This window comes from Gossypium arboreum, chromosome 11 (genome assembly GCF_025698485.1).
Source record: "Gossypium arboreum isolate Shixiya-1 chromosome 11, ASM2569848v2, whole genome shotgun sequence".
Lineage (NCBI taxonomy): Eukaryota > Viridiplantae > Streptophyta > Magnoliopsida > Malvales > Malvaceae > Gossypium > Gossypium arboreum.
This window is the reverse complement of record NC_069080.1, coordinates 18899883-18914392: the sequence shown is the minus strand read 5'-3', so window position 1 is coordinate 18914392 and position 14510 is coordinate 18899883.

The window sequence follows — 14510 nt, the reverse complement described above, 5'->3', positions numbered from 1 at the left end:
CTCTTTTGTTTTATTTTTATTTTTTTTTTGCAAATACCTGAGTAATCTCAAACCCTTCACCTCTTCTTTTCTTTAAGCCAAACTCTTGATCTTTTCTTCCCTATTTTAATCGAATCAACCTCTTCTCCCTTTAACTTAGCCGATTGCTTCTTTTTCATTTAAAAGTCGATTCATACACTTTGTTGGCAAGCGATCCCGCGATCGGTAAGTGAATTAGATCTACTTCGGCTTTTGTTAAATATTTCTAAGTTCTTTCGTTTCTACACTCTTAAAAGTTGATGTTTCTTTATCCTTTCCAATACCATTACTTTTGTTAACCTATGGTTTCTCCATTTATTTCTTTTTCTCCCTCCATTTAAGAGTGTGATCGCTGGCTGAGTATTAGTTGATGGAAAAAGGGGATTCTAGCAGAGAGGTTGAGATAGAGGCTCATAAGTTTAAATGACGTAAGGTGTCAGCCGTTAGGGACTTTTCGTTTGGATGCAGAAGGGGGACTACATCAGATTTCGAGTTACGTAGGCAGATCGCAGCCAATCAATCTAGTCAAGGTAAGTATAGGTTATTATTCGGTAAGTAGTGGATTTATTTTGAATTAATGGGATGTGACTAATGGAGTATAGTGTTGAATATAGGTTCGGGCGATTATGAATACTTAGTACTCCAGGTGATAAGGTGTGTACTTCTACCCTATGATAGCTTGATATAAAGCCGAAGGTGTGTACATACACTGCACACACGTTAGATCGACAAATCTCGAAATGTCGAAAAGTCGAAATGTCGAAAAGCCGAAAGTCTGGCTACGATAGTCTTGTAAGTGCACGAACACTCGTAAGGGGAAAATCGATACGTTGACAGAGGCTCTATAAGCGATCTCATGGATCTGGGCCGTACTTAGGCCATCTGGGCCAGAATGGGCTAAATGGGCCCGACGCGCCGTGGGCTCAAAATAAGATATTTATTATAATAATTATTATTAAATTAATTTATTATAAATATCATATTATGAATTGAATTAAATTAAAGCCAAGTGTATGGTGATAAAAATATACAAATGTAATAATAGAATTTATATATTTGTAATATATTTATTTAATTAATTTTTAAGTAAATAAATACTTATTATATTATTATTATTATTATTATTATTATTATTATTATTATTATTATTGTTAACTAATATATATATAATAAAGTAAAAAAAAGAAACAAAACAAAACAAAGAAGAAAAGAAACAAAGAGCAATTCGAAACAGGGGGAAAGGAAAAAAAGAAAAGAAAATGAAAATGAAAAACTAGGGTTTTGAAGCTTAAAGCTTTAATTGGTAAGTCAATTAAGTCCTTTTTACTTAATTTTGATATTTTAGAAGCTTTAGAACAAAGTTTTGTTGAAATCAAGTTGAAGTTTTGGAAATTCTTAGGTTTTTGAATATAGTTCATGTTGAACAAATTGATGAATTAGGGGTCTAATTGATAGAAATTCTAGTTAGAATTGATTAAAGGATTAAATTTATAAAGTAAGCTATAAGTTTTGCATAGTAGAGGCTAAATTGCAAGAATTTTGAAATTAGGTATTATGAGGAAATTTAGATAGTTATGTCTAAGTTTGGTTGAAATTTGAGTAGAAATAAAGTATGAATTAAGATAGGAAATTAAGTGAATTTAATTAGGACAAAATTGAATTTAAGGTAGAAATTGAATAGAAATTGAATAGGAAAATTTAAATATTAAACATAAATTAATATTGTATTAATGATTATGAAAATTATCTTAATTTTTCGTAGCTAATATCGCACCCGAGGCATCCACGAAGAAAGGAAAAGAAAAAGTGGACGAGGAGTAGACACGAGGATCACGATTTGTATTTCTATAATTCAAATCTATTTAATATTAATTTTATATTTTAATTAAAATGCATGGTAAGTAAAATTAGCTAAGCAATTGAAATGATAATATTGATTTGAATGAAATTGATTCCAAAATGTTTATGGCTATTGAAATTGAATGTGAACAAATTGGAAATTAAAAGTGATTTGAATTAAGTAATTGAATTATGAATTATGTGAATATTTGAAAGTATTTTGATTAGAAACTAAAAGTGATTTGAATTGAATCAAATTGAATTGAATGAAGAAAATATGTGAGTATTTGAAATGTATATTGATTGAAAAGTAATTAGTGATTTGAATTTGATTCGAAAATGAATTAAAAATATGAATTGAATAAAATGAATTAAATTATGAATATGTGTGAATATGTGAATTGTGTATTGATTGAAAAGTGGTTTGAATTGAATCAAAGTATGATTATATGTGAATATCTGAAATATGTATTGGTATTGAATTGTATATTGATTAGAAAGTGGAAAGTGGAAAGTGAATTTGAATTGAATTGTGATTGAATTGAAAATGAATTTGAAATAGAAAAATGATTTGAATACCCTATTAACTAGTCGGGTTGAGTCGGATATAGTTGGCATACCATAGGATTGGAAGAGTACGGGAATTTATCGGCTTTGCCGATCAAGCACTATATGTGTCATATTACGCACCATGTGTTTCATTTCAGGCACTTTATGTGTCGTATACTGTTTTTGACATAATGATCAGGTATTGAGTACCGTTTTAGGCACAATGTGTCATGCTGGTGTGTTTGGTTGGAATTCGTGTATCCGCCAAGGTCTGAGTTTCTTAATAAGGTGAATAACTGAAATGAAAAAATTAAATAAATTTGATTGATAGTACTATTAAAATATGAGAAAAAAATTATGAGTTGAATGTGAATTGAATTGAGACATGAGATTTGAAGCATGAACTTAAGGTTAATGAATTTGTTAAAATATCGAAATAAGAAGTGAAAATAGAATGAATTGGAAATAATGAAATAGTGTATGAGTTAATTGAATATAATCATATGAATTAATTATAATTATTTTATTGAAAAATGTTGGTTTAAATAATTATTGAAAGACTAATGTTGTATGGTTTTAGATATGAAATAAAATAAGTTATTAATTGAGATATAGAAATGAAATATGTGAAATAATGATTTTATGAAATGGTTATTGATGAAATGCATGAAATGAATATTAATATAGTAGGAAGATATATAAATTAAAATGAAGAAAAGCTATTTAAGATACATATTACTAAGAAAATTTAAAGTTTTAAATGCATGAATGATTTATTGAAAGTAAAATAGTGGTAAGATTAATTGTGCATATTTATTGTTTTTACCTTAAGTATTTGAATTATAGTAATACCACTGGGTGTATACTTAGTGTACGGTTTGTTTTCGTGCACAAATTAGGTATATAAATTTTTGAAAGGTTGAATTTTGAGATTGCAAGCTTTCATCTCATCACATCTTCAAGCAACAACAGGGTATGTTTTAAAATTTTGAATAGAATGGCATGTACTTAGGAAAAATATTAAGTATGTTCCAAGTGTCCCTTTTTATGCTCAAATGTATTAGTAATTAGCTAGGAATTACTTTGGCACCAAATGTAATATTCCTATATCAGGTTCCTGTAACACCCTCTAACCCCAAACCGTCACCAAAATAGGGTTACGAGGCATTACCGGACTTATACACTAGAAATTATACAAAACCGAGTCATAAATCTGTAATTCAATTAAAAATTTCTCAAATTCCATCTTTAAGTCCCTAATATTAACCTACGAGGCCCAAAATATGTTTAGGGAGTGATTTGGGGCTAGACCGGGAACACCGGGAACTTTGGAAACTTTTCCTTGAAAATAGGGGCACACGCCCGTGTGGCTTGGGACATGCCCGTGTGGCCTGCCCGTGGGGCTCAACATGGCCGTGGTGCTAGCCCGTGGGCAGATCTGTTTTTCTCACACGGCCGTGAGACTAATCTGTGGGCAAATCTGACTTTGCCACACGGCCTGGGCACACGCCCATGTGACTTGGCCATGTGAAAACATGATTTTTGACCATTTTTAAGCTATTTTCACATACTAAACACACCTAATTCATGCCCAATACATTTACTTATAAATCTTGATCAAGTAACATTCATCTAACCTTTCAAACTTAGCAAATATTTATTCATTCATTTCATTACCTCTTAAAGATTATGCACCACATTTACATTCAAAATATAAAACATTTGCAAGTGACAAACACCAAACCTAGTAGATGCCACATTTCTAAAAGATAGATACATCACCAAAATTGAGCTGAGGTCGGGATTGACTCGGATGCTTGACTGAACTTCAACTTTACTTAACCTGCGCACGAGAAACAACCGTATGCTGAGTATTGGAAATACTCAGTGGTATTATTATAATTCAAATTATAACAACAATAAAATATCATAACATACATAGATAATTAGCAAATCATGCATACAAATCATATATATAAATTCATACCAAACTATCATATTTCCATTATATCATTTCCAATGATAGATCCAATAAATCATCAGTGATATTTCAAATAACTCATGAACCTTTAATTCATCTTTCAACCACATATAATAATTCAATTCACATTTCAAATATGAACGCTTCATGAACCTTTGGTTCATACCTTCAATCTCTTTACAAGTTTTATCTGGACATCCTATCTTACAATATCACTTTCTCATTTCATTCAACCACTCAATTAATCAAATTCATTTGATTTTATTATTTTACTTATTTCCCCTATTAACATGACTCGGACTTTGGTGGATACACGGATCCAACCAAACACACCAGAATGGCGACCAACGCCTCATCGGGAAGTAAATAAGTGACGACCAACGTCTCATCGGCTAAGCCGAAGCAAAGTGGCGACCAACACCTCATCGAATCTATCCGAAGCAATAATGATACATCAAGTGTCTCATCGACTCAAAGTCGAAGTATCCCTGAACCTTTCCAATCCTATGGCATGCCAACTATACCCACTAAGCTCGACTAGTTAATAGGGTATCGGATTACTTCCTCTATTTCAAGAAATTCACATCAATTGCACTTTGACCACATTTTCTCACATATTTCTCAATTCACATTCATATGCATACCAACATTACTCAATTCAATCATACAATTCAATTTCACATACATATATTTGTTCATCAAATAAATCTAATTCACATTCAACTTAAGTATCAATATTTACCTCACATTCAAATTCCATACACATATATTAAAATTAAACATTTAATAAGAAATAACTTGAATTATAATAATACAAACCGATATTTTTCTCGAGCTATTCCTCAATCACCTTTTCTTTTCCCTTTGTATTCAACGTCTCGGTTTCCTTGTTTGCTACGAAAATTAGCATAAGTACAATTAATTAATAACACACATATTTTATATAAAATAATAACTTTTCATTCAACTTTTACCTAAATCCCAAATTTATCCTAATCATTTTCATCTTCTTCCTTTTTACAATTCACATCATTTTCTTATTCAATTTCCATCAAAACTTCAATATAACCATTAAATTTTTATTATTTTACCATAATTTCAAAATTCTTTCAATTTAGCCCATAAACTCAAAATTTATAGCCTAGTTTACAATTTAGTCCTCTAATCAATTCTAATCAACACTTTTATCAATTTGATCCCTAATTTCATCATTTATTCAACATATACTCAAAAGTCTATAAACTTTCAGTATTTCCACACAAATTCAAGAGTACTTTACTCTAAGACTCCAAAAACATCAAAATCACAAAGAAAGGGACTTAATTGACTTACCAATTTAACTTCCAAGCTTTCAAACCCTAATTTCTCCTTTTTCTTTTCTTTTCTTCTTTCTTTCTTTCTATTTCGTTTGTTTCCCTGTAACTTTTTCTTGTTTTTCTTTCTTTTATTCATTCTTTATTTTATTACCTTATTTACTTAATTAATATTTAATAAAATATCTAATTAATATCAATAAAAATATTACATGTGTATTCATACACATATGTACACATGTATTAATCCTACACCATACATTTGTCATTTTCTCAATTAATAGATAAAATATAATAATAATAATAAGTAAATATCTTTTACTTAATATATAAGTAAATATATATATATATATATAACATACATTTGTACTAGTAATTTAAATACACATGTATTTATTTTCTATCTTACACATGTCACTAATTTGGTTTAATTACTAATTTAATCATTTATCCTTTCTCTATTCTATGATTAAGTTTTATACTCTATTCAATTTAGTCATTTCTTACTAATTGCTTCTAATTAGAAATAAATTCACCTAATTAAAATCTAATTCAACCCATAACTAACTTCGGAAATATTTTTAATAAATATTTAAGGACTCGTTTTCCTAAGACGGAGGCCCTAAATTCACTTTTTCGGTGCCCGTGAAATATGGGTTGTTACATTCCTTGAGTCAAACATGGTATAGGGGTGTTACAAATTCCATGTAGCACTTGCCACTTCTTGTCAATCAAGAACGACTTATGAATTTGAGTACATCATGAACAAAAGCCCGAAGGCTGCACGAAAACACATAAGTGCTAAATTGAAACCCATAAAGGTTGAACGGAAGCTCATAAGAGCTGAACGGAAACCCAAAAGGGATAAAACTGAAACTCAAAAGAGCTAAATGGAAACCCATTAGGGTTAAACAAAAACTCATATGAGTTAACTGAAGCTCATGAGAGCTAAACGGAAAGAAAACATGAAAGTTCGCAAAAAATGCTGATCATCGATTTACTTGGGTAATTTGCGATCAATTCCTCTTTTGCACTAAACGATCGTACTCAATCCTACGTTCCGTTCATTTCGAATATTTGATTTAATTTCATAATTCTTACAATAGTTTTATTTTGAAAAAATAATATGAATAAATACATATTGCCATTCATTAATTTATCAAATGACATTAAATTTAGCCATATGAACTTACTTGGACTAAATTGTAAAATTCGTAGTAATTCGGGAACTATTCTTCTAATTTCTCTTTTTCTCGTTAATCTACAGATTCTTGATCTAAAATATAAAATTATTCATCCATTAGCACATATTTTAAGCCTCACTCCACTTTACAATTTATACCCTTAAATTTTCAAAATTACACATTTACCCCAACTTTTATAGTTATTACAATTTAGTCCCTCATCAATTATCCTTTCAATTGAGCTAATTTTTATCAATTGACAATTTATCTAATTATTTTAGGCTACCATATAGACTTTGTAATTCAGATTTTCAACACCAAACCCTAATTCTCAACCTTTTCACAATTTAGTCCTAAAATCAATATCTATCAAAATTACTTAATAAAATCATCATATAAAAAAATTAAAACTTCAAATCCATGATAATTTATCATAAACATTCAACACTCATTAATGGTAACTTTCAAAATTACCTATGAAATCAAAAACTAATGAATGAGATAATTGGACCTAGTTGTAAAAGTATCAAAAACACAAAAATTTCAAGAAAAGAGAAAGAATTGAACTCACATGTAGCAAAAATATAAAAAACCAGCATAGAGGGACTCTTCTATGGATTTTTTGGCTGAAGATTGATGATGAAATGTCTAGAAAATCTTTTAATTATTGTTTTATTTGTTTATTTTAAAAAATTTCCAATTTTGCCTTTATTTCATCAAATTTTCTTGATTTTTCTACACCCATGCAGTCCAAGCCTTCTATTTTGGGCTAATTTGCCCTTTTAGTCCTCCCTTATTAAACACTTAAGTTATTTAATCACTTTAGTAAATTTTACACCTTATTCAATTTAGTTCTTTTTAATTAATTAAATATCAAAACGTTAAAATTTTCTAACGAAACTTTAATACCAGCTTATTGACACTCCATAAATATTTATAAAAATATTTACAGCTTTGTTTATGAAATTGAGGTATCGATACCTCGTTTTCAAAACCATTTTTCTTAATAATTTTTTCTAAAACACAAACCACTAATTCAAAAATCTTTCTAAAATCACACTTGACTCATAAATAATAAAATTTTTGAAATCACTCGTCAGATTTAGTGATCTCGAATCACTGTTTTCGACACCACTGAAAATTAGATTGTTACAACTATGCCCCATTTGGGAAATTTCATCCTCGAAATTTGTTACCTGAGAATAAGTTCGGGTATGTAACCTCATTGATTCCTCAGTTTCCTACGCTGCCTCTTCCGAACCGTGACGACGCCATAATATTTTTACTAACGGTACCGTTTATTTCGCAATTCTTTAACTTTTCGAGCTAAAATCTTTACCGATTGTTCGGAATACGTCATGTATGGTTGTATTTCTATTTCGGTATGAGGAATTACATGTAAAGGATCAAATCTGTACCGTCTTAGCATAGACACATGGAATACATTATGAATCTTCTCAAGTTTTGGAGGCAAAGCTAACCAGTAAGCCACAGGGCCAATTCTTTCAATAACTTCATACGGTCCAATAAATCTTGGACTCAGTTTCCCTTTTTTGCCAAACCGTAATACTTTCTTCCGCGGTGAAACTTTTAAGAATACTCGATCGCCAACCGCAAATTTTATATCTCTTCTTTTCAAATCTGCATATGATTTCTGACAGCTTGAAACAGCTTTCAAACTATCACGGATGATTCGAACTTTTTCTTCGGTTTCCTGGATCAAATCGACTCCCATTAACTTGGATTCACTCAATTCAAACCAATACAATAGAGTCTTACATTTTCTACCATAAAGAGCTTCAAATGGTGCCATTTTTATGTTGGATTGATAACTATTATTGTAGGCAAATTGAGCCAAAGGTAAGTACCTTTCCCAGCTATCTCTAAACTTGAGTATACAACATCTCAACATGTCTTCTAGAATCTGAATCACTCGTTCAGAGTGCCCATCAGTCTGAGGATGAAATACTGTACTGAAATTTAACTTTGTACCCAGGGCTTCTTGTAGTTTACTCCAAAATCTCGATGTAAACCTCGAATCTTGATCCGACATAATAGATGTTTGAACTTCGTGTAGTCTTACAATCTCAAACATATATAATTCTGATAACTTCTCAAGTGAAAAGTTTGTTCTAACTGGGATAAAATGTACTGACTTAGTCAATCTATCAACAATCAATCGAATAGAATCTTTCTTTTTCAGAGTCACAGGTAATCCAGATACAAAATCCATCGTGACATGCTCCCATTTCCACTCAAAAATCATGACAGGTTGTAATAAACCCGTTTGTACTTGATGTTCCATTTTGACTTGCTGACAAATCAGTCACTTTGCCACAAATTCAAAGATTTCCTATTTCATACTCGACCACCAATACATCTTTTTCAAATCACAATACATCTTTTTCAAATCACAATACATTTTTGTATTACTCGGATGAATAGAATACATGCTACTATGAGCTTCAGAAAGAATATCATTTTTCAAGTCTGAATTATTCAGAACACAAATTCTATTGCGATAATGTAACATACCGCTATCATCAATGGTATACTCTGAACTCATATTGTCTTGTACCATTTGTCTTTTCAACACCAATTTTAGATCATCATCTTGCAACTCCCGAATCCGTTGAAGGAACAAAGTTTTCTTTCTCAATTTTGTTATTACAAAACCATCTTCATTAAGAGATAAATGAACGTTCATCGCCCGAAGTGCAAATAAAGATGACTTTCGACTAAGTGCATCTGCAATTACGTTAGCCTTTCCTGGGTGATAGTCAATAATCAGATCATAATTTTTTAGCAACTATAACCATCGTCTATGTCTCAAATTTAGCTCTTTTTGAGTAATCAAATACTTCAAGCTTTTATGATCTATGTACACATAACATTTTTCAGCATATAAATAATGTCTCTAGATTTTCAAAGCAAATACAATTGCAGCTAACTCCAGATCATGTGTAGGATAATTCCTCTCATGCGGTTTTAACTGCAGAGAAGCATAAGCTACTACTTTTCCTGACTGCATAAAGACACAACCCAATCCATTTAGAGATACATCACTATACACAACATACATAACTCCTGATTCTGGTTGGGTTAATACTGGAGCTTCAGTCAACACTTTCTTTAACTGATCAAATTAGACCAAACAAACTTAACATTCTTCTGTAGTAAACGGGTCAGAGGTGAAACAATCATCGAAAAATTCTTAAAAAATCGTCGGTAATAATCTGCTAAACCTAGATAACTTTGCACTTCTGAAATATTCTTTGGAATTTTCCAATTCACCACAGTAGAAACTTTACTCGGATCAACCCGAATCTCATCGGTAGATACAATGTGACCCAGAAATCCAACCATATGTAGTCAAAATTCACATTTTCTAAACTTTGCATACAACAACTTTTCTCTCAAAGTCTGTAACACAAGTCTCAGTTGTTATGCATGCTCGGATTCTGTCTTTGAATAGATCAATATATTATCTATAAACAAAACCACAAATCTATCCAAATAAAGCTGAAAAATTTGATTCATTAAATCCATGAAAGCAACAGGTGCATTAATCAAGCCGAATGACATTACTAAAAACTCATAATGACCATACTGAGTTCTGAAAGCAGTCTTTGACACATCACACTCTTTTACTTTCAACTGATAATACCCAGATCTGAGATCTATCTTTGAAAATACTGCAGCATCTTTCAGTTGGTCAAACAAGTCGTCAATACGAGGCAATGGATATTTATTTTTAATTGTGACCTTATTTAACTATCTGTAGTCTATACACATCTCAAAGAACTGTCTTTCTTTTTCACAAATAATAGAGGTGCACCGAATGAGATATGCCCGGTTTCATGAATCCTTTGTCTAACAACTCTTGCAACTATGTCTTTAATTCTTTTAACTCAACTGGTGCCATACGGTATGGTGTTATCGATATTGGAGCTGTTCCCGAAACCACATCAATTACAAACTCAACTTCACGATCAGGTGGTAAACCAAGTAATTTCTCAGGAAATACATAAGTAAACTCATTAAAAATTGGTAATTGTTTTAACTTTGATTCAGAACCTCGAGTATCAAGAATGTAGGCTAAAAATGCCTCATTACTTTTCTGCATTAATCTCTAGGCTGAAAAAGCTGAAATAATTCTGACAATTTCTTTTGGATTTACAGACTCAACAGTAATCACTTCCCCTATTTGACCTTTTAGATCAATCCGTTTCTCTCGACAATTTATTACAGCATCATGCTTTGTTAACCAATCCATCCTTAAAATAACATCAAATTCTAGAAAGGGTAGCAACATCAAATCAGTAGGGAATTCATAGCCTTTTACTTCCAGTGGACAATTTCGACACATTAAATTAACTATCACACTTTGGCCTAATGGATTAGTGACTTGAACATCACAATCAGTGGGTTCAATAGGCAATTTCTTTTCTGATGCTAATATAGTACAAACATAAGAATGTGTAGACCCAGGGTCGATCAATGCATATACAATAACATTAAAAGATAAAATGAACCAGCAATTACATCTGGAGTTGTATCTTCTTCTCTTGCTTGAATAGCATAAGTACGTGCTGGCACTTTAGTCTCTAACCGAGCAGCTTTATCTCTCATATTTGAATGGGTAGCCCTAGTAGTACTGTTTGGCCTTAATGTTTACTTCTTTGGGAAGTGGCTAATTGATTTTCTTTTTGTTCATCTTCTTCTTTTTACAATTGAAGACAGTCTCAAATGAAATGGTTAATGGCTCCGCATTTATAACAAGCTTCCACTTTGCCTCTGCATTCACCCAGATGATGCTTTCCACAATATTTGCATTTCGGCCTCGGGACATTCTGTACACTACCCACACTAGCTATAGGTTTAATAGTTACCCTGAATTCTTATTGAGTTGCTCTATTCTTATTTGATCACTCAGACATTGAAGTGGCTCGATTAGACTCCTCTCTAGGCTTTTTAACTGGAAATGTTAAAAATGATTTGGAGGAGCTTCTCTTGTAGGATTCTTTATTTCGTCTACCTCTTCCATTTTTTGAGCACGATCTGACAAAACAAAAAATTCTTGTATTTCTATACCCCCAATCATCATTCTAATTTCATCATTTAACCCTTTCTCAAATCGAATACACATTTCTTCTTCAGTTGGAGCAATTTCTCAGGTATATTTGCTGAGATATACAAATTTCCTCTTATATTCAGCTACTAACTGATTTTCTTGTCGCAGATCGAGGATTTCCCTATTCTTTTTATCCAGATACCTTTTGCCAACATATTTCTTTTTAAATTCATTCTGAAAAAATTCCCAAGTAATTTTCTCTTCTGGCATGACAGCCTCTATAATCATATACCAATTATATGCTTCATCTTTCAATAAGAAAATAGCACATCTCAAATAATTATCTAAGGAACAAACCATTTCTCTAAAAACTCTTACTATATTCTGAAGATAATATTCAGCTTTAACTGGATCATTATCTGATCTTCCCCGAAATCCTTCTGCCCCAAACTTTTTTTCTATAGGTGCACGTTTACTAGATTCAGTTACTAGGGGAGGTGGAGGTGCAACTAGGGTGCTACAAATGGTGCAGTAGGGGGAGGAGGTTGTTGAGCCTGATTTCTTTCTTGCATAAAGTCGTAAAACCATTTGTTCATAAACTCATAGAACATATATTTTAAGTTCTTGCTCCTGCATTGGAGAAATTAAAACACTACTACTTTCCCCATGTTCAAATGTTTGTATTCTGTTATTAGCTTCATCACATTCAGCATGTTCAGATTTATCTGACATCTTCACATTCTATAAGAAAAACAAGGATTAGATCGGATCATACATATCACACTATCACAGATTTATATGACATGTATTTCTAGACACTTTACACATCACATTCATTCCAAGAATTGGCTAAACCGTAGCTCTGATACCAATAAATGTAACACTCTTAACCTTATTTCGACGACGGATAAGGGTTAAGGGTGTTACAAAGTGACCCAAAACAAATACACGTTGCGTACAATCACTACATTTTTCAATAACGCCTTGAAGTGTAACAACCCATCTTTAAGTGAAATCGGAATAGTGGTTTCTGGACCACAAATCCGATCCGAAAATAAATTTATTTTAATTTTATTACGTGGTCCGTAATATGTTATAAATTTCATGTGAAAATTCTGATAATAAAATTTTATCGATTAAGTGCTTAAATACGGGATGGACTAAATCGCATAAAATGTAAAAATTGAATTCTAGTATCTAGAAAGATTAAATAGCTATGGAATTTAAAACTAGAGGTCCTTATATGGTAATTAGACCATTAAAGAAAAGTATGTATATATTTTAGTGACTCATCCATGAAAATTTAGAAAAAAAGGGTAAGGACTAAATTAGAAATTGAAATATATTTAATTAATTAAAAAGATGATAAAGATATCATTTTATTTTTCTCTTTTTCTTCCCCAAAATTCTATGGAAACCCTAAAAGAGAGAGAAGAAAGTTTCATGGCTTAATTGGATCTGGACAACACAAATTCGAGTTTAGATCGAGGAAAAGAAAATGTTTCGGATTAGTAAGATTTTATACACGAACCATTGTGGAGGTAAGTTCGTGTAACTTAATCGAGCATGTAAATATGTTAACTTGAATGTTATGATTGTATGTAATATGATTTATATTTATGTGAATATTTTAAATGTGTGAAATGATTACATGTTCGGAAATGTTGGAAAAAAAAAGGGTAAAGTCTTGTTTGAATATTAAATTTCGATGGATAAATGTGATTGCCTTATAAAATAAGGTCCTGCATTTGTTACTGACAAGATTTAGCTTAGACGAGTAATCCTATTGATCTCATTGTGAAAAGGATTTAGCCCAGATGAGTAATTCTAATATAATCCCTCTCGAGCATATGTTACAAGTAGGATTTAGCCTAAACTGGTAATCCTGTAATACGATAGGTGGCTTAAGAGTGTGTTTTTTGATTAAATGCCCTAATTGGTACTCTTGAATAAAAATTGACGGGTTATTGAATTGTACACCTTGAGTGTACTACTTGAATATCCATCGAAATTTCAATGTTTCAACGGAAAAAACTCTTGGCATGATAAGTGAATTATGAGATGAAAATGATAATGTCTTCAAAGAATATTGCATGATGAGCTCATCTATGTTTACTTGATGTATATGAAAATTTTGTAACTAACAAGTTTGATTGAATGCATGTGTTTAGGCAATTTTGCCAAGTTGATGAAAACCATGATATTGTATGCTTCGATTTAATAAACGAGATTGGTAAGTTTAGTTTTTGTTATACGAACTTACTAAGCATGTAATGCTTACTCCATTTTATTTTCCCCTATTTTATAGTGCTTGGAAGCTCGCGAAGGTTGGAGATCATTAGAGCATCATCACACTATCCGCTAGCTTATTTTGGGTATATATAGAGTAAAATCATTTTGATATAATGACATGTATAGGCTAACTTGGCCATAGATGGCTTAAATATGTGGTTTGTAATCTAGCCATTGGAATGGCTAGAAATGGTTGTTTTTTATATACTTGTAATGTCATACTATGGTAGCTACATACATGTTAAATGGTTGTTCAAATT